At 39.0% G+C, this 24,423-nt stretch overlaps 1 protein-coding gene and 1 long non-coding RNA gene across 9 annotated transcripts in view; one reads left to right on the top strand and one right to left on the bottom strand.

The window, feature by feature from the left end:
* Positions 1-15,608: 15,608 nt before the first annotated feature.
* Positions 15,609-18,167, bottom strand: LOC117312428 (uncharacterized). The gene is made up of 2 exons (XR_004526720.2): positions 18,013-18,167; positions 15,609-16,243 (listed from the first exon to the last, which is right to left on the bottom strand). It is a non-coding gene; the product is annotated as an uncharacterized lncRNA (long non-coding RNA).
* The window catches only part of WDFY3 (WD repeat and FYVE domain containing 3), a 264,702-nt gene continuing 257,053 nt past the window's right edge, over positions 16,775-24,423 (top strand). For 7 of the 8 annotated variants that reach the window (XM_073805420.1, XM_073805422.1, XM_073805421.1 and 4 more), the window contains exon 1: positions 16,789-17,673. The gene's annotated coding sequence lies outside the window, so the exon portion shown is untranslated. Of the gene's footprint in view, positions 17,674-24,423 lie in introns of all 8 variants that reach the window. The other variant, XM_073805423.1, reaches the window with a different exon arrangement.

The raw sequence follows: 24,423 nt of genomic DNA, 5'->3' as shown, positions 1-24,423 counted from the left end.
CCTCAAATCTATTTTCTTCTTTATGCCTATATGGTATTTTCTTTTCTTCATACCAAATCTAATTGTTATTATATTGCTATACTTTTTCATTTTGCATTATGTGATTTCTTGAGATTGTATATTCAGTCAAGTTTTATTCTTTTCTTTACTGTATTTTTCTTTTCTTTTCTTTTTTTTACCTCCTTAAGTAGCTTTATTATTAGGTATGTTCTTCTTTTTGTTGCAATGGTGAATGAGATTTCTTCCTTAATTTCTCTTTCTGATCTTTCATTGTTAGTGTATAGGAATGCAAGAGATTTCTGTACATTAATTTTGTAGCCTGCAACTTTACCAGATTCATTGATTAGCTCTAGTAGTTTTCTGGTGGCATCTTTAGGAGCCTCTATGTATAGGATCATGTCATCTGCAAACAGTGACAGTTTTACTTCTTTTCCAATTTGTATTCTTTTTATTTCTTTTTCTTCTCTGATTGCCATGGCTAGGACTTCCAAAACTATGTTGAATAAGAGTGGTGAGAATGGACATCCTTGTCTTGTTCCTGATCTTAGAGGAAATGCTTTCAGTTTTTCGCCATTGAGAATGATGTTTGCTATGGGTTTGTCATATATGGCCTTTGTTATGTTGAGGTAGGTTCCCTCTATGCCCACTTTCTGGAGAGTTTTTTGTTTGCTTCTCACTGTTGTGGCCTCTCCCATTGTGGAGCACGGACTCTGGACGCGCAGGCTCAGTGGTCATGGCTCACGGGCCCAGCTGCTCCGCAGCATGTGGGATCTTCCCAGACCGGGGCACGAACCCGTGTCCCCTGCATCAGCAGGCAGACTCTCAACCACTGCGCCACCAGGGAAGACTTTCTGTAGAGTTTTTATCATAAATGGGTGTTGAATTTTGTCAAAAGCTTTTTCTGCCTCTATTGAGATGATCATATGGTTTTTATTCTTCAATTTGTTAATATGGTATATCACATTGATTTATTTGCATATATTGAAGAATCCTTGCATCCCTGGGATAAATCCCACTTGATCATGGTGTATGATCCTTTTAATGTGTTGTCGGATTCTGTTTGCTAGTATTTTGTTGAGGATTTTTGCATCTATATTCATCAGGGATATTGGTCTGTAATTTTCTTTTTTTGTAGTATCTTTGTCTGGTTTTGGTATCAGGGTGATGGTGGCCTCGTAGAATGAGTTTGGGAGTGTTCCTTCCTCTGCAATTTTTTGGAAGAGTTTGAGAAGGATGGGTGTTAGCTCTGCTCTAAATGTTTGATAGAATTCGTCTGTGAAGCCATCTGGTCCTGGGCTTTTGTTTGTTGGAAGATGTTTAATCACAGTTTCAATTTCATTACTTGTGACTGGTCTGTTCATATATTCTATTTCTTCCTGGTTCAGTCTTGGAAGGTTATACCTTTCTGAGAATTTGCCAGTTTCTTCCAGGTTGTCCATTTTATTGGCATAGTGTCACTTTTTAGTAGTCTCTTATGATGCTTTGTATTTCTGCAGTGTCCATTGTAATGTCTCCTTTTTCATTTCTAATTTTACTGATTTGTGTTCTCTCCGTCTTTTTCTTGATGAGTCTGGCTAAAGGTTTATCAATTTTGTTTATCTTCTCAAAGAACCAGCTTTTAGTTTTATTGATCTTTGCTATTGTTTTCTTTGCTTCTATTTCATTCATTTCTGCTCTGAACTTTATGATTTCTTTCCTTCTACTAACTTTGGGTTTTGTTTGTTCATCTTTCTCTAGTTCTTTTAGGTGTAAGGTTAGATTGTTTATTTGAGATTTTTCTTGTTTCTTGAGGTAGGATTGTATTGCTATAAACTTCCCTCTTAGAACTGCTTTTGCTGCATCCCATAGGTTTCAGAGATTTTTTGGTATTTTTTTAAAAAAAAATTTGCTTATTTATTTATTCTTTTCTTTTGACTGTGTTGGGTCTTCATTGCTGCGTGGTCCTTCTCTAGTTGCAGCAAGCAGGGGCTACTCTTTGCTGTGGTACACAGGCTTCTCATTACGGTGGCTTCTCTTGTTTCGAGCACAGGCTCTAGGCGTGCAGGCTTCAGTAGTTGTGGCACATGGGCTCAGTAGTTGTGGCACATGGGCTTAGCTGCTCCGCAGCATGTGGAATCTTCCCAGACCAGGGCTCGAACCCGTGTCCCCTGCATTGGCAGGCAGATTCTTAACCACTGCACCACCAGGGAAGTCCCTCCCATAGGTTTTGGATCATCATGTTTTTGTCGTCATTTGTCTCTAGGTATTTTTTGATGTCTTCTTTGATTTCTTCAGTGATCTTTTGGTTGTTTAGTAATGTATTGTTTAGCCTCCATGTGTTTGTGTTTTTTATGGGTTTTTTTCCCCGTAATTTATTTGTAATCTCATAGCATTGTGGTCAGAAAAGATGCTTGATATGATTTCAAATTTCTTAAATTTACTGATGCTTGATTTGTGACCCAAGATGTGATCTATCCTGGAGAATGTGCTGTGTGCACTTGAGAAGAAAGTGTAATCTGCGGTTTTTGGATGGAATGTCCTATAAATATCAATTAAATCTATCTGGTCTATTTTGTCATTTAAAGCTTGTGTTTCCTTATTAATTTTCTGTCTGGATGATCTGTCCATTGGTGTAAGTGAGGTGTTAAAGTCCCCCACTATTAGTGTGTTACTGTCGATTTCCTCTTTTATAAGCTGTTAGCAGTTGTCTTATGTATTGAGGTGCTCCTATGTTGGGTGCATATATATTTATAGTTGTTATATCTCCTTCTTGGATTGATCCCTTGATCATTATGTAGTGTCCTTCCTTGTCTCTTGTAACATTCTTTATTTTAAAGTCTATTTTATCTGATATGAGTATTGCTACTCCAGCTTTCTTTTGATTTCCATTTGCATGGAATATCTTTTTCCATCCCCTCATTTTCAGTCTGTATGTGTCCCTAGGTCTGAAGTGGGTATCTTGTAGACAGCATATATAGGTCTTGTTTTTGTATCTATTCAGCAAGACTGTGTCTTTTGGTTGAAGCATTTAATCCATTCACATTTAAGGTAATTATCGATATGTATGTTCCTATGACCATTTTCTTAATTTTTTGGGGTTTGTTTTTGTAGGTCCTTTTCTTCTCTTGTTTTTCCCACTTAGAGAAGTTCCATTAGCATTTGTTGTAAAACTGGTTTGGTGGTGCTGAATTCTCTTAGCTTTTGCTTGTCTGTTAAGCTTTTTATTTCTCTGTCATATCTGAATGAGATCCTTGCCAGGTAGAGTAATCTTGGTTGTAGTTTCTTCCCTTTTATCACTTTAAATATATCGTGTCACTCCCTTCTGGCTTGTAGAGCTTCTGCTGAGAAATCAGCTGTTAACCTTATGGGAGTTCCCTTGTTTGTTATTTGTCATTTTTCCCTTGTTGCTTTTAATAATTTTTCTTTGTCTTTAGTTTTTGTCAATTTGATTACTATGTGTCTTGGTGTGTTTCTCCTTGGGTTTATCCTGCCTGGGACTCTGTGCTTCCTAGACTTGCGTGGCTATTTCTTTTCCCATGTTAGGGAAGTTTTCAACTATATTCTCTTCAAATATTTTCTTGGGTCCTTTGTCTCTTTGCCTTCTGGGACCCTGATAATGCAAATGTTGGTGTGTTTAGTGTTGTCCCAGAGGTCTCTTAGGCTGTCTTCATTTCTTTTCGTTCTTTTCTCTTTATTCTGTTCCCCGGCAGTGAATTCCACCATTCTGTCTTCCAGGTCACTTATCCGTTCTTCTGCCTCGGTTATTCTGCTATTGATTCCTTCTAGTGTAGTTTTCATTTCAGTTATTGTATTGTTTTCATCTATGTTTGTTTGTTCTTTAATTCTTCTAAGTCTTTGTTAACCATTTCTTGCATCTTCTTGATCTTTGCCTCCATCTTTTTTCCAAGGTCTTGGATCATCTTCACTATCATTATTCTGAATTCTTTTTCTGGAAGGTTGCCTATCTCCATTTCATTGTTTTTCTGGGGTTTTATCTTGTTCCTTCATCTGGTACATAGCCCTCTGCCTTTTCATTTTTTCTATCTTTCTGTGAATGTGGTTTTCATTCCACAGGCTGCAGGATTATAGTTCTTCTTGCTTCTGCTGTCTGCCCTCTGGTCTGTATTTGTCTAATGTAGTTTTTACCTATTTAGTTTATTTTCTGAGATATTCCATCTCAATATTTCCTCCTCTCATGCGTTAAATTATTATTTTGAACTATTGATTCTCCAAGTTCTACAGAGTGTTGTACTAGTTATCTATTGCTGCATAACAATATTACCAAAAACTTAGTGGCTTAAAGCATCACATACTTGTTATCTCACAGTTTCTGTGCATCAGGTGTCTGAGCACAGCTTAGTTGGGTCCTGTGCTTGAAAGTCTCACAAGGCTGCAATCATTTTGTCAGTTGGGGCTGCTGTCTCATCTGAGGCTTGACTGGAGATGGATCTGCTTTCCAACTCAATTTGGTTGTTTACAGAATTTAGTTCCTTGCAGGCTGCCAGACTGAGAGTCCCATTTTCTTGCTGTTGTAACCTTACCTCCTTGCTTTGTGGCTCTCTCCATATGGCATGGAGCTCACAGCATGGTAGCTTACTTCTTCAAAGCCAGCAAGACAGAGTCTCCTAACAGGTTGGATTACAATGTGATGTAATGTAATCACATATAATAATCCTATCCATTTACTGAATTCAATTGGTTAGAAGCATCATAGGTCCTACCTTCACTCAGTGAGAGGAACTAACACAAGGGTATAAACACCAAGAGGCAGAAATCATGAAGGCCACCCTAGAGTCTGTCTACCACACTCATGCTGTATGTAATTTCTTGGAGACTGTATTAGTTTCCTGGGGCTTCCATAACAAAGTCACAAACTGGATGGCTTGAAAAAACAGGAATTTATTGATTCATAGTTCAGAGGCTAAAAAGCTGAAAACAAGGTGGCAGCAGGGCTATGCTCTTTCTGAAGGATCTAGAAAAGGATCCTTCCTAGCCTCCTCCTACCTTCTGGTGGCTCCCTGAAATTCTTGGTATTCTTTGGCTTGTAGATAATCACTCCAGTCTCTGCCTCCACTAATACATGACCTTCTTTCCTATGTGTGTCTCTGCTTGTCCTCTTCCCTTATTATAAGGATATCAGCCATTTGATTTAGGGCCCACTCTAATCCAGCATGACCTTGTCTTAACTAATTACATCTGCAGAGACTTATTCCCTAATAAGATCACATTCTGAAGTTCTGTGTAGACATGAATTTGGGGGTGACAATCTTCAGCCCACTACAGAGACTATGAGGAAATGCATATTTTAACTTTCAGTCTATTTATTAGGTAATTTATCTTGCACTGTATTCTCTCTCTCTCATAGTTCATTTATCTTCTCTTTCTCTTTTTGTTTCTTTTTTTTTTCTAGTTGCCATCCTGATTTTTTTTTTTTTTTGTAGTGGCAAAAATTGCAGACTCACTTACCTTCTCCATTGCCTGTCTGTACCACAGAAACTGTAATAGTTGTGTGTTTTCCCTGCCTTCCTTAGAGCTAGTGGCTGCCATGACACAGAGTACTCATCAATGAGTTATTGGCAAAAATCTGTTTAGGGGTGGGGAGTGATATGAAATTTCTGGCTCCTTTCTTCCTTTCCTCATTCTGCTTTAGCTCTAGCAATCGCCAACAGGCTGGAGGCTGTAAAGATGGCATGCCAGCCTGGTGTCTTCTCTAGTTCCATTTCCCCATCAAACTAGACATTCCACTTTTCCCGAGGCTCCTCCAGGCCCAGATCTTGCTATTCAGGTCACAGTTTTTCAGGATTGTTCCTCTTTCTTGGTGAGAAATCTGTGTCCTGCTCAAGGCTAGAGAAGGCATGCTTTGATTCTCAGCACTCAGCCTCTTCCCGCATTTCACTTCATTGCTTGGTAAACCTGCTTCCTGTTTTGTAATTTAGGGTTGTATCATTTCCTTATTTCATTGAAAATGAGAGATTTTTTTTTCCCCTTCTGCATTTTTTTTTAATTTATTTTTTAACAATTAGTAGGTATCAAGGAGGGGTATGAAATAAAAATATCTTTATTTTTCCATCTTAACTACAAGTTTCTACTAAACTATCTTTAAGAATTTTAACATAATTATTTAACTTTACTTAATATTCAAAGTTCAGAGTAAAATGATATATTTCTAATTCTATTTGATACAGTGAATTTTGTAAATTTTTCTCTTTTCCTTATCAGTTTTGCTAATACAATATAGAATTTAGATCCAAAGTGTTACTATATGAATATTTTATATCTCCTTTTTAAGAATTATTTATGATATTTGCATTCAGTTTGTAAGCAGATTTGCAACCCTTTTTTTCAGATATCACTCTTTTACCTAGTTTCATTGGTTTCAGACAGTCATTTCAAACCCTCATTCTCATTGGCTCTCATATTTCAGTTGTTGGAGAAATATTTAAGGTATTCATTCTTAAAAATCATATAAAGATGTCTGATAGGACTTGCATATCTGAGAACATCTTTCTGTTGCCTTTGTACATTATTAATTACATGGATAACTGTAAAATTATTTGGGTAAAACTTCTCCAGTCCTAGATCAGTCAGTATAGGCTAGGATTTATTATGTTAACAAATGACCCCCAAATTTCAGTGACTGTAATCTTCAGGTTTTATTTTCAGTCATGCGACTATGGCGTCACCTTCATGCCAGCACCTGAGCTGATGAAGCATCTAGAATATTGTTGATTGTCCTGGTATAGGGCAAAAAGAGCATGGCAAAGTGTGTTCTGGCTCTTAAGTATCTGCTGGGAAGTGACACAGTCATTATGCTTGCATTTTACTAGCCAGAGCAAGTCTCATGGTCAAATCTGCTGTCATTAAGGCAGGAAAGTACAACTGTCCACCAGGGATCAACAGCAAAAGAGTAAACAATAATGCAATTTACTACACCCTCCATATGTCACAGAGATTGCCCCACTATGCTGGCATTTTCATTCATTCAAAAAAAAAAAGGTCAAATGAAGACTACTGGGCTTCCCTGGTGGTGCAGTGATTGAGAGTCCGCCTGCCAAAGCAGGGGACACGGGTTCGTGCCCCGGTCCGGGAAGATCCTGCATGCCGCAGAGCAGCTGGGCCCGTGAGCCATGGCCGCTGAGCCTGCGCGTCCGGAGCCTGTGCTCCACAATAGGAGAGGCCACAACAGTGAGAGGCCCGTGTACCGCAAAAAACAAAACAAACAAACAAATGAAGACTACTACAACTGAAATATAGGAAATAGGAATAGAAACAGGTTTAGGGGAAGATAATAATTTCAGTTTTAGAGATTGAATACAAAGTATCTAACAAGTAATTGGATATGAGACTAAAAATATGGGGAATGGTCTAGGTTGGGGATATCAAGTTATGTAATCAGTGTATAGAAATGAATTCAGAAGAATTACTGACAGGACAAGTGGAATGACAGTGTCAACTTGGAAAGCAATAACTGTAAGGATCAGGCAGAAGAAATAGATTTGGTAAAGGAAACAGAAAGAATGGGTAGAGAATTTGAGAGGAATCCAGAAGCAGTGTCACATAAACTAAAGAAACTAGCAGGGAGAGAAAGTATTGGGTTGGTCAAAGGGTTCATTTGATTTTTTTTTCCATAAGATGGCTCTAATAGCATCTAGTTGTCTTTAACTTCACTTGAGACAATTTTGTTAGATTGTACGTGACAGCCGCCATAACAGGTGGCATTTAAAAAGAGACTTATCAAAATTCGTGAATTTTTGTGTAGCCATTTTAATATTGAAGATGGAAGAAAAAAGCAACATTTTCGGCATATTATGCTTTATTTCAAGAAAGGTAAAAACGCAACTGAAACGCGAAAAAAGATTTGTACAGTGTATGGAGAAGGTGCTGTGACTGATCGAATGTGTCAAAAGTGGTTTGCAAAATTTCGTGTTGGAGATTTCTCACTGGACAATGCTCCACAGTCGGGTACACCAGTTGAAGCTGATAGCGATCAAATCGAGACATTAATTGAGAACAATCAACGTTATACCACTCGGGAGACAGCCAACATACTCAAAATAGCCAAATCAAGCATTGAAAATCATTTGCACCAGCTTGGTTATGTTAATCGGTTTGATGTTTGGGTTCCACATAGTTAAGCAAGAAAAACCTTCTTGACCATATTTCCTCATGTGATTCTATACTTAAACATAATGAAAACATTCTGTTTTTATAACAAATTGTGATGGGTGATGAAAAGTGGATACTGTACAATTATGTGGAATGGAAGAGATTGTGGGGCAAGTGAAATGAACCACCACCAACCACACGAAAGGCTGGTCTTCATCCAAAGAAGCTGATGTCATGTATATGGTGGGATTGGAAGGGAGTCCTCTATTATGAGCTCCTTCCAGAAAACCAAATGATTAATTCCAACAGGTACTGCTCCCAGTTAGCCCAACTGAAAGCAGCACTTGACAAAAAGCATCCAGAATTAGTCAACAGAAAATGCATAATCTTCCATCAGGTTAACGCAAGACCACATGTTTCTTTGATGACCAGATAAAAACTGTTACAGCTTGGCTGGGAAGTTCTGATTCAACCACCATATTCACCAGATATTGCACCTTCGGATTTCCATTTATTTAGGTCTTTACAAAATTCTCTTAATGGAAAAAATTTCAATTCCCTGGAAGACTGTAAAAGGCACCTGGAACAGTTCTTTGCTCAAAAGATAAAAAGTTTTGGGAAGATGGAATTATGAAGTTGCCTGAAAAATGGTAGAAGGTAGTGGAACAAAATGGTGAATACGTTGTTCAATAAAGCTCTTGGTAAAAATGAAAAGTGTGGCTTTTATTTTTACTTAAAAATCGAAGGCACTTTTTGGCCAAACCAATATCAGCATTTCCAAAATAAGGATAGAGAACCTATAGTTTAAAATGGAAATCATTTGATGTTGCACTAGGAGATCATTAGTGATTTTGGTGAGAGTAGTTTCAACAGAGTGTTAAAGTCAGGCAATTGATGACTATTAGGGATTTGAGTGGAGAAATTGAGTATAAATAGGCCACCGCTTTGCAAAATTTGGAGGGAAAAGAAAAGAGGTTGGGAGATATTCCCCCACATTTGAACAATGAAGAGACTTGGAATTAAAGGACCAAGGATTGTGTGTGTGTGTGTGTGTGTGTGTGTGTGTGCATTCAATCTTATTTCATAAACTGATGGATATGCAAGATGAAATTGAATGGAATTTAAAACCAAAATCAATCAACATAACTATGTTTAAATAGTGTAAAATCCAGGTACCTATAGTCGTTCTTTAATGTCATGGTACATGATTAGTCTGCGTCCTCCAGACCAATACAAACAAAACCAGTAGGAGATATATATATAATATATATATTATATATAATATAATATATAATAATATAATATATAATATATATATTATATATAATATAATATATAATAATATAATATATAATATATATAATATAATGTATATAATATTATATATATAGATAAAATGAAGAGATCCAATATAAGGGATTGATTCACACAGTTATGGAGGCTCAGAAGTCCCAAGAGCTTTAGTCAGCAAGCTGGAGATCCAGGAGAGTCAATGGTATAAGTTCCAGTCCAAAGGAGGAGAAGACCAATGTCCCAGTTTGAAAACAGTCACACAGAGAGCAAATTCTCCCTTACTCTGCCTTTTTATTTTATTAAGGACTTCTACAGATTGGATGAGGCCCACCTACATTGGTGAGCGCAATCTGCTTTACTCAGTCTACCAATTCAGATGTTAACCTCATCCAGAAACACTCTCACAGACACATCAAACATGTTTACCCAAATATCTGGGTACCTCATGGTTCAGTCAAGTTGATACATAAAATTAGCCATCAGTATATTATTAAATTAAATTTGGTTTATTTAAAGAAAAACTAGTATTTGTTATTGCATCGATTGATGCCATATAACCTCAACTGATTTTATATAACCTCAATTTAAATTCAGAATGATTTAATTTCTTGACAAGGTAAGAAAATAGAAATCTATTTATTAGTGATTGGTTCTATCTGAAAACCCAAGCTACTGAGAAAATTTTAAAAATAAAACAAAGAAGCTGTAGGTTGTGTTTTGGTTGATTTGTTTGTTGTTTTGTCCCTCTATTCCCATCCCACTTGCTGGAAATTTCAAAAGTACAGTAAAAAAGGAACTTGATTTTTAAAGGCACATAATGATAGTAGAAGTGTCAGGAGATAAGAAAGAACAAAAGAGGAAGCACAAAACATTTCAATGATGGAGAAGATCTAGAAAATATTAGGTCCATGTTTAACTTTATTTGTAGTTCCTCCCCCAATATAATAATGTCTTGAAGATAGTGCACCCCCAAATTAGCAAGCATTCTGATTACGATAACTAGACTCAGTAGGCAAATCTTAAAGAAAACAAATATGTTTTCTAGTCTTATTGTGACATATAGAAAAGAAGCAGGAGAAATAATAAACTAAATTAGTGTTTCAATAAAAGAAAATAGTGTACATTTGGAATCATCAATAATCCAGCTTATTTTATTCATCCTTTTTATTAGTATACTTTATTGAGTTATGATAGTTCTTAATTGCTTGATTCAAAACTTTTCTATATGAATTGGAAAATTTTTGTAATGAAAAATGATGTTGATAAGTTTGGAACAATAAAGAGCCAAAACAGACACAGTCATTGTCCTCATTGAATTTACAGACATAAGTCACTTAATAACATATAAAACTACAAAGCTGCATCTGTGATGAGTGGTATGAAGGAAGCTGAGTGGTTCTATGAAAATGTTTAATGGTGGAATTTTGTGACTTAGGTAGTTCAGTGAAGGCTTATTTAAGGTAGTAAAGAGCAGAGTGATAGGGAATAGCTGTGGCAGAGGGAGCATGCCAAGACATAGGAACTGAAAGCAGGCCAGGGTGACAGCAGCAGAGAAATTGCAAGAAATCATGGTGTGAGCTGATGCTAGAGAGGTGGTTGGTGAACCAACCATGCCAGGTCCTGAGAGGCACTGAAATTTTTAAGTGGGAACAATGGATTGGAAGGGATCCAAGTGAATGTTGGTAGATCAGATAAGAGGTTATTGCAGTTGTGATAGTGAGCCTAGGATAGTGCCAGAGAAAATAGAAAGAAGGTTAATGTTTAAGAGATACTTAGGGAGTAAAATTGTATCTGGCAGTAGACTTGATGCAAGAAACGAGAGAAATTGAAGTGTTAAGGATGTGTTAGCCTTTTGAGGTTTCGGAGTAAAGCAATAGAACAAAAACACCATGTGGGGAGAAAGTTTTAAAATAAAGTTCTTGCACAAGTCAGAGGATTAGTCATAGCAGTTGACGACAAGAACAAATGCTTATTATATTTCAGTTTATATGAATTGTTGATAATGATTTGTGTGTCTCACTAGCGTAGAGTGAGGTATTTCTGTACCATCCTGTATATGCTCTGCTATAGTTCTTAAGACATTATAATTTCAGGTTTACCTCTGTCTCCTTCACTAGATGGTGAACTAAATGAGGGCATATACTAGATCTTATTTATATCTCCTGCAGGCAATCAAGTTTATGGCCTAGCAGTCCCTCACATATTTGCAAAGTGAAATACTTAGGTCAAGAATCAAACTTTAAATTTTTCTATTTTCCAAATTATTTTTAGAGTGATTATACATTTAGAAACAAAAATCTTTATATAAAATTTATCAAATTCAAAATTACAGGTTAATAACTTCATGTACTCATTTGCATTTTATCCATAAAACTAAATGTGGTTTTAGCCAAATGGCCACATTTACTGATATGATCAGATTTAACTGTTGGCTGGATTTTGAATAATACTAACAATCACAAGCTAGTACAGAATATAATCTGAAATTTCCCTATAGGAGGCTGATTAATTTTACATCACCAGCATAGTACTTTTTAGCATGATTCAAAGACGTGTGGAGGGACTTCCCTGGTGGTGCAGTGGTTAAGAATCTGCCTGCCAGTGCAGGGGACGTGGGTTTGATCCCTGGTCCGGGAAGATCCCACATGCCGCGGAGCAACTAAGCCCACACGCCACAACTACTGAAGCCCAGGAGCCCTAGAGCCCACGCTCCGCAACTACTGAAACCCGCACGTTCTAGGGCCCACGTGCCGCAACTACTGAGCCCACCTGCTGTAACTACTGAAGCCTGTGAGCCTGGAACCCATGCTCCTCAAAGAGAAGCCCGCACACTGCAAGGAAGGGTAGCCCCTTCCCACTGCAACTAGAGAAATCCCGCATGCAGCAACAAAGACCCAATGCAGCCAAAAAAAAATAAATAAATAAGAAAAAAGAAAAGACGTAGAATAAATTAATATCTATTGCTTGAACTCCTTTATTTTCTCATAGATGAGTCAAAGACCAACTACTTTTTTCATTCTGGTCAGCAGATGGCACTGTTTTACTTTATTTAGGTAATAGAGGTGTTTTTGTTGTTTTCTTTCTCTCTCCTGAGTCCTTTAGACTCTTACAATTTAGACTCAACCTATTAAATTACACAGTATTTTTGAGAGTCAACTTTACACTTTTTGATCTAAAAATAAATATTATAGAATGGGGCTGGTCCAGATTAAAAAATAATTCACACTTTTTTTTTTAGTCAACTTGAACTTTCTTAAATTCTTTTTATTTTTTAAAAATTGTTCTCATTTTTGTAAACAACAGGAAAACCCAGTTTATTTTACTTTGTTCCTTGGCTTTATTTCTGAGAAAGGTCAATGTTGAACAGTACTTCTGGAAATAAAGTTTAAATTATATTTAATGTGGCATAGTTAAAAGTTTCATTGGGCTTCAGTTTCTCACCTGTAGGATTAATCCTTTCAACTCTGAAGTTTTTGAACTTGAGAGTGAGTCGGGAGATCTTGGTTTTATTCAGAGTACCCCCAAATATACACAAAGTGACCTATAATAAGCCATTTGAATTTTTTGCCAAATTTTTAAAATGAGTTTAATAAATCTAGTCTGCATACTACTATATTTAACTTGTAAAAACATTGTCAAGGTACTGTTTTAAAAGTCTGAACTCTCTATAAAGAAATATTGATATAAGGAATTGAAAGTTAAGAGAACCTTCAAACTTTAAGTAGAAATACAAATCATTAATAATGAATTGTTCAAAAATCCGTTTCTATTATAATCATGATCATTATGATGAGCAAAAGCAAAATTGTTAGTATTCAGTTTCCTCATGTGGTCATTTACTCTTCAAAATCTGAAGAAGCTTTACCTTGTATCACTTACTTAAGTAAAAATACAAAAACAATACACCAAGCTACAACCTAACCTCCCCCCACCCCCACCCCAACAAAACCCCCACAAAACAGTACCTCTTTTGAATGTATGTATAAGAAGAACAAAAAAAGTCTCTAATTAGAACTTTCTAAAAGCATTTCTCCCCAATTAGAGTGCAGTAATGACTCTAAATGGCACTGTCTGGAGGACAGCTCATCAGTTAATTATATGGAGTTCTCTAAATTGAGGAGTGAAGAATGATACTAAATTTCAACCAGTGCAGATAAATATGGCTTGTCATTATTCACTTGATATTTTAGACAGTCCATCTAAAGAGGAAGAGGTGGAGCAGAAATATTAACTGTCTTTTCTAAAAGAACAGAGATTATGAGAATAAAACTGAATATTTATCCAAGACTATATTCTTGTCTGGAGTATGTTTTTTATAGTCATTCAATTCCCATGATCCCCAGAGACTTTCATTTGCCTGCCCTGTTTATTTTCCATTTGGCTCTGTCAAGCAAGGGAAAACAATATGGCATTTCTATTGTTGTACCTAATAGCTTGGGAAAATGGACACATATTTCAAAAATAATAGTTATGTAATTTAAAAATATGTTGATTGAAGTTTCAATTCCTTTTAATCTTTGTGTTCCAGCATAATTTAGCATTCTGTATCCTGGTGATAAATATCTTAAAAATTCTATAACTTACTTATGTTTATCTGTGAGATAATTCTACCTGTTTAACTTTAAATTCTTAGTGTTAAATGTAAATGTAAAGAAAATAATTGTTTAAATAACAAATTGTCAATACATATTATTTATCCTAACAATTTTCCAAATTTGTTATTTTCTACTATTTTTTATTTTCTTCCACTTACATTTCAATATTCTTCATGAGCCAAAGTTATGCTTTGCTTATTCATGTTCATAGAATTCTCAATCATGTTAAAAACAAATATGGGTTTTGTTTATTGTCACAGATATTCTCTTGATCGTTATTCTCCACAGTGATTTTATTCATGAATTGTAATTTCGGGACCAGACTCTGCTTAGAAATAGCCCTTCGTGTTTGCTCCTCTATTCCCAGAGGAGTTTGTTGCACATGTCTCGATCCTTTTCCATCTGGCCTCTGCACAAAGGGTTTACCCAAGTTTAACACAATTCTTTGTTTTATAGAGGACCTTGAGTTTATCTGAGAGTGAATACATATGAAACAATAACCATGTTGCTGGAGAACCTGATCTGACCTTTATTTTTATCCCCGAACCCTAAGATGACAGAGAAACTACACTTAGCCAGCAACAAAGACTAAAGAAGGTAAGGGCTGTAATGATGACAGATCTGAAGCAGAGCTGCAAAAAAGTGAATATGCAGGGTCTGATTTTTCTGGGTACTGTCCATTATTACAGTGCTTATGTTTACATGGCTTCAGTAAAAACAGAAAAAGCTTGCTACATTTTTATCACTTTTTTAATATTTTATCTTTTTGTCAATATTTAGTTTATTTTTACACATCTTTATTGGAGTATAATTGCTTTACAATGTTGTTACTTTCTGCTGTACAACAAAGTGAATCAGCTATATGCATACATATATCCCCAATACCCTCCCTATCACACCCCTGTCAATATTTATATCACTGAAGAAACTATGTGAGATTTTTAGTTTGTAAGACATTAACAAGAAAGGGCTGCATTTGCATACTGATCTATCCATGCACTTCATTGCAGTGCATTTTCTTCAAAAGAAAAACGTTTCTAATTAAAGTGTTAATGACTTTAAAAATGTAGAACTCTTCTTTCTTCGGTGTAAATAAAATCATAATAAGTTTCCTGAAACCTCATATTTAACTGAAAATCCTTTTAAAACCCATGCTGCCCACAGTGTTTAAGTCAACTCATTTTCTTACTCTGTGTTCATGTTATCCATTTTATTTTCTCTGAAAATATTCACTTTTATAAGGAAATACTTAAGAATCAAGAATTTTGTGGTAATTTTGTCTAGTAATAAACTGGAGAAACACAAAATCTAAATAAAGAATAAACACCTAAAGGCCAGAAAGAAAACACACATGTAGACACACACACACACACACACACACACACACACACACACAGCCTTACACCATGTAGGTGCTTTGTTTTTACTTTATTTTTTAAATTTTTTTGCGGCACGCGGGCCTCTCACCGCTGCGCCCCCCCCCACCCCCGACGCAGACCCAGCCGCTCCGCGGCACGCGGGATCCCCCCAGACCGGGCCACGAACCTGCGCCCCCCGCATCGGAAGGCGGACCCCCAACCACTGCGCCACCAGGGAAGCCCAGGTGCTTTGTTTTTAATAATTTATTCTAAAATGTATTATACAAAGCCGTCTCAAAGACTTTATTTGGGTTTAAAAGAGTTTTAGATGTTGATACAGGTTGTTGATTTCAAATAGAAGAATTACTGGTATTGAAAGATGGCAACTGAAATCTGGAACCGAACTAGGTACAGGTTACTTTGTGAGGATCAAAGAAAAAGATTAGAACCCCACCTCCCTGCCTCCCACAGTATACCAATGTTTTTTATTAAAACATATTTTTAGGTTTGTTTTGACATATCCTTTTCAAACAGCTTGAAACACATATTCATAACAAAATTTTACATTTGAACTTAAAAAAATTACTCACTTTGAAGTAGAATATAAAACTACATTTTAAAACATTTCTCTCTATAATTGGCCTATGGAAGGGAATAACCTTTGAACACGTCTACTCATCTTATTCTTCAAGGGCAAGGTGCTTTTTTTTGATAGCCACTATGACCCTTCCCAAAGTGCTCACATATAATATCCCCTGTATTTGTCAGCAATGCTGGATCTTGAAGTAATCTGTGAGTGAATCCTTACAAATGGGTCCAACTTGCCAAAGGCCAAGTGGCTGAAAAGAAGCAAACAGCAAGTCCAGCTTGCTTCATCTTTAGTAGAGGAAATTCACAAGCTTCTGTAGATTGCTGTGTTAGGAAAAACAAGTTTGTCATTAGAACGATGATATTACCACTTCCCCACTCTAAGCCTGCTTAAGGGAGTCCACTCACAATTGCTGGCTCAGCTTGCCTCCATTGCCAGAACTACAGTATGCCCCAAACTGTCCACTGGGTTGATTAGCAACAAACAACAGAGGGGCAAACTGATGATCACTAGCGTCTCTAGCTTTACCAAAGCGTGCTAATTGGGTCTAAACACTTGTTTGTTAGGACTGCAAAGGTATAAGTAATGCCCTTTACAGGAAAGGGGAAAAAAAAACCCCTAAAATCTTAAGGTGACCAGCTCAAGGTCACTGAGGGAAGGCAACCGAGACTGGGCTTTTCAATGCCTCGGTCCTTTATTGGGCCGGAGCCAAACACGACACCATCCAGGAGTTTCAAAGCTGCGTAGTAGAACAGCTAGCGTGGGCAGTCCTTTTGTACTCCAGCTTGTGTAAAATTAACCCAGCCTCCCGTTCTTCCATCGCTGCCTGACAGCATCCAGCAAATGGGTGTAGGGTTAAGGAGAGCAGAACCCAGCTGTCCTTTCTTAGCTGAGTCTTTGGACTAATTGGGACAGAGGAGGGTGAGAACCGCGGGAGAGGGGCTGGGATTGGGAGAGGGAAACGGGAGCAGCTGAGAGCAGGACGGGGGAAAGGAAGGAAGCTGGGGTGTGTACCTCTTGGAAGGGAAGGGAGAGAGGCACAAGAGTGAAAAGGGGGGCCAAACTCAGGCTAAGAGAATCGGAGCCCGCTGCCTGCAAGAGCGGGCGAAGCCAGCTAGTAAGAGAAGGGTAAAAGCGGGAAGCAGAGGGAAGGGAAGTAAGGAAAGAGGAAGGAAAGACAGAAGGGTTAAGAGGAAGAGCGTCTGCAATTTCTGCGGCCGGCTCAGTAGGAGGGGCAGGAAGGGAAAGAGGAGGATCCAGAGTCAGTCAGTCAGGCAGCCAGCGGGAGGTGGAGAAAGCCGGAGGAGGAGGAGGAGGATTAAAGATGGCCACCAACAGCTGCGGGAAACGGCAACAGCCCCTCACTTTCCGGGATGGTCCCTGCGGGGCGGCCCGGCCTTGATGGAGAAGAGAAGCCCGAGAAGCGCCGAGGCTGAGGCGGCGGCGGCGGCGGGGACCCAGCGAGGAGGAGGACGCAGGGGAGCAGGGAGAGGGGCAGGAGAAGGGAGAGGCGGCGGCGTCGCTACCCTGGCCGCCTAGCGCCGCTGCACGCCTCGGCCGACCGGCTCCCGCACCCCACGGCCGCAGCATCGATCCCGGCCCGAAGCCTCGTCCCCCTCAGCGGGGCTCCCGGGCCCCACCGTGGACGCCGCGCCCGCCGCCCCCTCCCCGTCGCCAGCGCGCCTGCGGCGCGGAGCCCGGCCCGCCCCGGTCCCGCTCCGGGTCAGGCCAGCCTGCGCCCACCCGCCCTCCGGTGAGTAGTGCCCCCTGCCCGCCGCCTCCCACCCCCAGCCCTGCGCCCGGCGCGCCACGGCCGCTTTGTTCGTAAGGGGCGAAGGCGCTGCCCACTCGCGGCCCTGCGCCTGCTGCTCCTGGGGACAGGCCGCGGCCCAGCTGCCGTCCTCCCCCGGGACAGCGCTGCCCCAGAGCCACCGCCGCCGTCTCCAGCGCTGGCGGCCTGGCCTGTGTCCTCCACCGCGGCCTGGAGAGGGCGCCGTAGCGGACGGGTCGGGGTTGGGGTCAAGGGCTGCGGTCGGTGGGGAGCGATGCTGGGGTAGTTCGGGGGGTGGGGGAGGAGGGGGCTGGACGCTACCTCCTGTAAGCAGTGGGGGCGTAACTTGGCGATACAGGAACCGGGGTCCGGTCCGGGTCCCTCAGCCAGACCCCGCGGGGTCTCGGCTTCCGGAGCCCCCCGCCCCCGGGCGCCGTCGAGCGAGGCCTCCATCCCTCGGGCGCTGTCTCCGCTGACTGCGGGCCTCTCCTGGCTTATTCCCGAGCCCTGCTCTTCCCCCCACCCCCACGCCCTGTGCTGGAAACCTTCGTTTGTGGAAGCAACCAGAGATGCTCTCGCGGAGTGTGTTTGCCCTTTTTCTCTCTTGTACGGGGGATGTGGTGGCATCGCGAACATTCACGGTTACTGTGGGATTTAAACAGCAGATGTGACCTTTCCGACCAAAAGCCATTCGGCAGACCTGGCCAGTGTGTGATCCTCAGGTGCAGCGTTTCATTGATTTTTACCATTGAATTCCGAGATCTACGGTGTTAGGTTTTCCTTTCACTGAAATAATCAGATAAAACCGATTGAAAGGATGTTTACTATGTATGTGAACCCTTGCCTCGACTTCCAGTGCCTTAAAAATCGTTGTTTCCTGTGGGAAAATGGTGCTACTGCATGCGAAAAACTATTTTTTGTTCAGTGATGGGCATGAGTTGGTCAGTGCCAAGTGGTTATTGTAGTATGAAAACGAAACAATTAAAGAAAAACAAAACCTTTTGCTTTGAGATAGCAGCATATTTCCAGGTTGGAATTATTTGATAGCAGGTTTGGAACAGTTTCCACCATCAGACGGGGTAACAAATAAACAACATAAAACAACCAAAAATATGTTTGATTAAAAAAATAAATAAACTAGATGTGCTAGTAGTGCGTACGTCTAGGAAAATATAAGTCTCGCTTGAAAAGAAAAATAAAACTTTAACATGGGACGCTAAGCATAGGAATCAGTTTTTTTTGATATTTAAAAATACATACTGCATTAGACTGACTTGGGAACCCTTCCTATGATATTTGAGCATCAGTGGTGCATGTTACACTATGAACCATTCATTCTCTGGCACTACTAGTGTCTTTTTGTGAGTTGAAATTGATTCATGTAAAAAATGTTATGCTTCTAATTTAAAATTTCTGTAGAAAGGAGATATGAATTAGAAACATGATGTTCTGGTCTTACTTGGAAAAGAAAAGTTTTTTTAAAAAAGTAAATGACAGTGTGCTGTTTCAATATTAGTTGGATTCTCTACTTTGACAATTCTTAAAATCCACTGCTCAACTTTGTAATTTTAAGAGTTTACATCAGGCATTTTTAATTTCATGCATGAGCTTCAGAGGGTCCTTGAATCCTTGGGAATCATATGAATGTAGCATATATTTGCATTTTCTTCTGGGGAAAGGGTCCATGGAGTCAACACATTCTCAAAAAGATCTGGCTATGTATGCAAAGAATTATGAACCACTGGATATATAATTAAAGAATAAATCTCCTATGTTAGGAAAATTAAAATTCTTAGGATTAGATTTGATAATTTATATCTTTCACTTCCAATTATACATAAGAAATGTTTGTTATTGACAGTTTAGCACATAGAAGTCATTTTTCATGCATTCTTATTGAAACCTCAGGAAAATGTTAATCCCATTTTACAGATGGGGAAATAGATATCGAGAGAAGCTTGTTCAAAGTCATAGCCACTGGCGGGCCAGCATTTGAGCACAGACTGTCTAAAGTCAGAGCCAGCACTCCTAACAACAAGGCTGCACTTGGCTCTAAGTCAATGACAGCATTTGCTTGATGTTAAAATGAGTAATTGATGTTTCGTTGTAGTTGAAAAGTGGATCTGACATTGCCATAACACAAAATATCACGGGATTTTTGAGCCACTGACTCTGAGTAGGAAGAGACCTTAGTGACACTAACCTCTCTTAATGATACTAGTCTGGAATGACACTCAAAGTAGGGCCATTTCTACATTATTCTTGGCAGGATTATCCCGACCCTGTTTTTTTACTTCCTGTGATTACAAGTTCACTTTTTTTTTCCTACCATTTTCTCTTTATGTGAGTTATCTATTTCCACTAAGTTCCAGTTCCCTCTTTGTATGTGTGATGCATTTGTCATCCATAAAAGAATTAAGAGATAAATGACTTCTACTCTATAATTTTTTTGTAGTCAGTTTTACTGGGTATAATTTACATGTGGTAAAAGTTTTGGCAGATGTATACAGTTGGCTGATCACCACCACAATCAACATATGAAACATTTCTATCACTCCAAAAAGTTCTCTCATGCCCCTCTGTAGCGAATCTGTTCCCTCTACCTCCAGGCCTTGGCAACTGTTAATCAAATTAATGTCCCTGTTGTCTTTTATAATATCACATAAATGAAATCGTACAGTATGTAGTCTTTGGTGTCTTCTTTCATTTATCGTAATCCTTTTTTTTTTTTTCCAACATCTTTATGGGAGTATAATTGCTCTACAATTGTGTGTTAGCTTCTGCTATATATAACAAAGTGAATCAGCCATACATATACACATATCCCCATATCCCGTCCCTCTTGCGTCTCCCTCTCACCCTCCCTCTCCCACCCCTCTAGGTGGTCACAAAGCACCGAGCTGATCTCCCTGTGCTATGTGGCTGCTTCCCACTAGCTATCTATTTTATATTTGGTAGTGTATATATGTCCATGCCACTCTCTCACTTCATCCCAGCTTACCCTTCCCCCTCCCCGTATCCTCAAGTCCACTCTCCACGTCTGTGTCTTTATTCCTGTCTGGCCCCTAGTTTCTTCAGAACCATTTTTTCTTTTAGATTCCATATATATATCATAATACTTTTGATATTCATTAAGTTGTTGCATGTATCAGTAGTTTTTTAAATGGTGTGCTGATAAACATTGTAACAGCCTGCTCTCCAGAAAAGAAAAAACAATCCCTGATTGATAGCATCTGCTAATTATTGCAGTGTGTATACTCTCATCATGGCCCGTGTTAAGCTACCTAAATCAGCTTGCAAAACTCCTGAAAATTAACAGTGGGCTTTCATAAGCTGTACCAGTCAGCCCTAGCACGCCACTAAATTTGTTCCTTTGTATTGTTGAGTAGCATTCCATTATATTGAGGTACCACGATTTGTTCATCCGTTCATGAGTTGGACATTTGAGTTCTCCGTTTTGGACGATTATAAATAAAGCTGCTGTATGTACAGGTCTGTGTGTACGACAAATGTTTTCAGTTTTCTTGAGTTGTACCTAGGAGTGGGGTTACTGGGTCCTATGAAAAGTGTATATTTATCAATATTGGTATTGAACTGCCAAACTGTTTTCCAAAATGACTACTGTTTTGCATTCTTATCTGAAGCAACGTAAGAAAATTTCAGTTGCTCTACACCCTTGTTGACACTTAGTATTGTCAGTTATTAAAACTTTAGCTGTTTGTTATATGTCTAGTGGTCTCCTTTAATGTTTTTGACTTATTAATTCTTACTTTCAATAGTATTTGAACCAGCGTAGGAAGTTTATGACAGACATTGCTAAATAATTTTTGGCCTGGTCATTGGTCATGATCTCAATATGAAGGCAATAGCACTTAAAGGATGTTTCTTTGAGTTTCTTATTGTACAGTTGGCTTTCATTTATTAAAATTGCTTTTATAAAAGAAAGCATCATTAGAGAATTCTGATACTTAGCTGTTAACATTTTTTAATGTGGTTTTAGAAAAAACTAGGTAAAGTTTTGTTTCTTTAAGAAAAATTTAGAATTAAAAAATTCTCAAATGATAAAGCATTTCTTCGATTTTTACTTGGACTTAAAGGGAAAACAATAGACTGAAATAATTCAGTCAAGTAGTCTTTGAAGTCATCCCAGATCTTGTAAGGAGCATTAATCCATGAATAATTGCAGCATTACTTTTCAATATTTAGAAAGCTGATTTTCATGTAATATTACAATGTGTGTTCCCCTCTGTTAAGGTGACTTTTGAGCAGAGGTTTAACGCATTTAAGGGAGTGAGAGAGTTTTAGATCTGGGAGAAAAGCAGGTGCTGAGGCCCTGAAGCAGGAGGGTGTTGAAGTGTTTAGAGAACAGTAGGGGGTTGGCTGGAGGGAGGTGAGAGCTGAGGTCAGGGTAGTGGAGGCCCACGGACCCTGTAGGCAGTGTAAGGACTTCTGATCTCAGTTTGAGCCTAGAGCGTGTCCTCTGCATGGACAGAGAAGTGTTCTGTTTCCTGCTTGAAGTTTCTGAAGTGTGCTACCCTCTCCTTCCTGGAAGCTGGTCCTTTTACCAGAAGTAGTACTTGGTTGTCCCTCCCCTATGTGTTCCCGTAGCACCTTTTGTCATACCTTTACTTAATAGCTGCTTTATTTATCTGTCTCCTCCCCCTAGATGGAGGTCCTAGATTTTTCTTTTAAACCTCTGAATTCCTGTTTCATTGGATGAATGCTTGTGGAATTATGTTGCTGAAAATGGTGTTAATCATTAAAAACTGGGTATGAGATTCCCAAGAGTATTGCTCATGTGGACGTGGATTCTGTCTGTTTTGCTGACCGCTGTATATTTAGTGCTGGGGCAATGAGCTGTGCATAATAGGTGCTCAATAAATACTTGATGAATGACTGAGTGGACATCCATGTGCCAGCCTCTGCTCACTCTTTCCTCTGCTTCCCTTGGGCAAATCCCTTAACATGTTTACCATGGGCAAATCCCTTAACATGTTTCCCTATGGCCTTCCTTTAACTGCATGCTCAAGAAATGCCAAATACTTAGGAAATTCACTCATTCATTCATTCTAAACAAATGTAATAATAAAGAAATGTAGATAATTTCTCTCCAAGCTAAATAGGATTCATTGCACAATGTTTTTGTTCATTCACACTTCTGTTTTCCTTTCTTTAATGGGAATTTTTGAGGTTACTTTATTACTGGGCCCCTGAATCTTTAATAAACATGACACTGATTATTTAATAAACAAGACACAAGGTCTAGAATATCACTTCTATAAACAACTGAAGCAGAAGCGCTGCAGAGTGAGAAAAGTCTAGTATAGCAATAAAGCCCATATTTTGTAGTGTTTCATTTGGTTGAACAGGCAGTCATAGCTGCTGTATTATTCGACTGTATGGATGCAGAGTTTTGGGGTTTTGTGCTCACCACTGAGTTTGTAGAAATGTCAGGCTCCAGCACAGACACGCTCAACACTGGAACATCTAGTTTATCATCTTAAGCCTAGAATTGTTAACGGTAACTGCGAATCCCTCCGTCCTTACATCTCAGCCTTCCTCGTTCAGTCTGATTCCCCAGTACCTGCATGTGTTTGAACCTGCAGGAGAAGGACATTGGGAGATGCTAAGTATTGCATCTGCAGAAGCTGTAAAGACTTGAGGAAGAATATTTAAAGTAATGTTTTTTAGTGATATGAGTCATTTTCCCTCCATTTTTTTTTTTGCGGTACGCGGGCCTCTCACTGCTGAGACCTCTCCCGTTGCGGAGCACAGGCTCCGGATGCGCAGGCTCAGCGGCCGTGGCTCACGGGCCCAGGCGCTCCGCGGCATGTGGGATCTTCCCGGACCGGGGCACGAACCCGCATCCCCTGCATTGGCAGGCAGACTCTCAACCACTGCGCCACCAGGGAAGCCCTTTGACATACCTTTGATAGGTATATCTTCAACACTTGATGAATCTGCCAGGCCCAGCTTCCTCTTCCTGTATAATGTTTCTTCCTAGTTGTGTCCCTCTGTTCTCCAGCCAGTATGGACTTCACGGAGGCCAATTAATTTAATATTAGCCTAAGAAAAGTAGGAATCTGGTACACAGTCATTATCTAATATTAGAAAGTCATACCAAAATTATTTTGTATTTTTTCTTTAGGGGGGACAACTAGTTTATCTGCACAGAATCTTTTAGGTTTATTGCCTTCCCCTAAGTAAAGCATCCACTAAAAAAAAGCATGTAAGTAAAATTTTGCTTATAAATTATATAACTTAGGAGGTGATTAATTATTGTAAATATATAGGACTCAACACTTTAAAAAGAATCCCACAAGTATCTTCTCAAAATATCCAGATTTCTTAGTACATTTTGAGTGTTTGAGTTTAGAAAAGCAGCTTACTTGTTTTAATTTCCCTAACATTTGTTCAAACTGCATTACCTTACTGATATATTTTTTAAATTTTGAAGAAATTATAAACTCACAGTAAGTTGCGAAAATAGTAGAGTCCCATGTACCCTTCACCTATCACTCTTGACCAGTGGTAATATCTTACATGACTATAGTACAATACTGATTTATATACTTTATTACTAAAAGCACAGTGATCTTGCTAGCCTTGAAAAATGTTGACAAATACAAGAATGTTGATATTTTTGTTCTCCCCAGAGAGTGAAGAGGTTAGATTCTATACTTTGTTTCCATGGGCCAGCAGACCAAGGGTCTGTTCCTTCCCTTAATTTTC

The sequence above is a fragment of the Tursiops truncatus genome, chromosome 5 (genome assembly GCF_011762595.2).
Source record: "Tursiops truncatus isolate mTurTru1 chromosome 5, mTurTru1.mat.Y, whole genome shotgun sequence".
NCBI classification, from domain to species: Eukaryota; Metazoa; Chordata; class Mammalia; order Artiodactyla; family Delphinidae; genus Tursiops; species Tursiops truncatus.
Note: the sequence above shows the minus strand (reverse complement) of the source record. Positions and strands in the feature narration are given on the sequence as shown.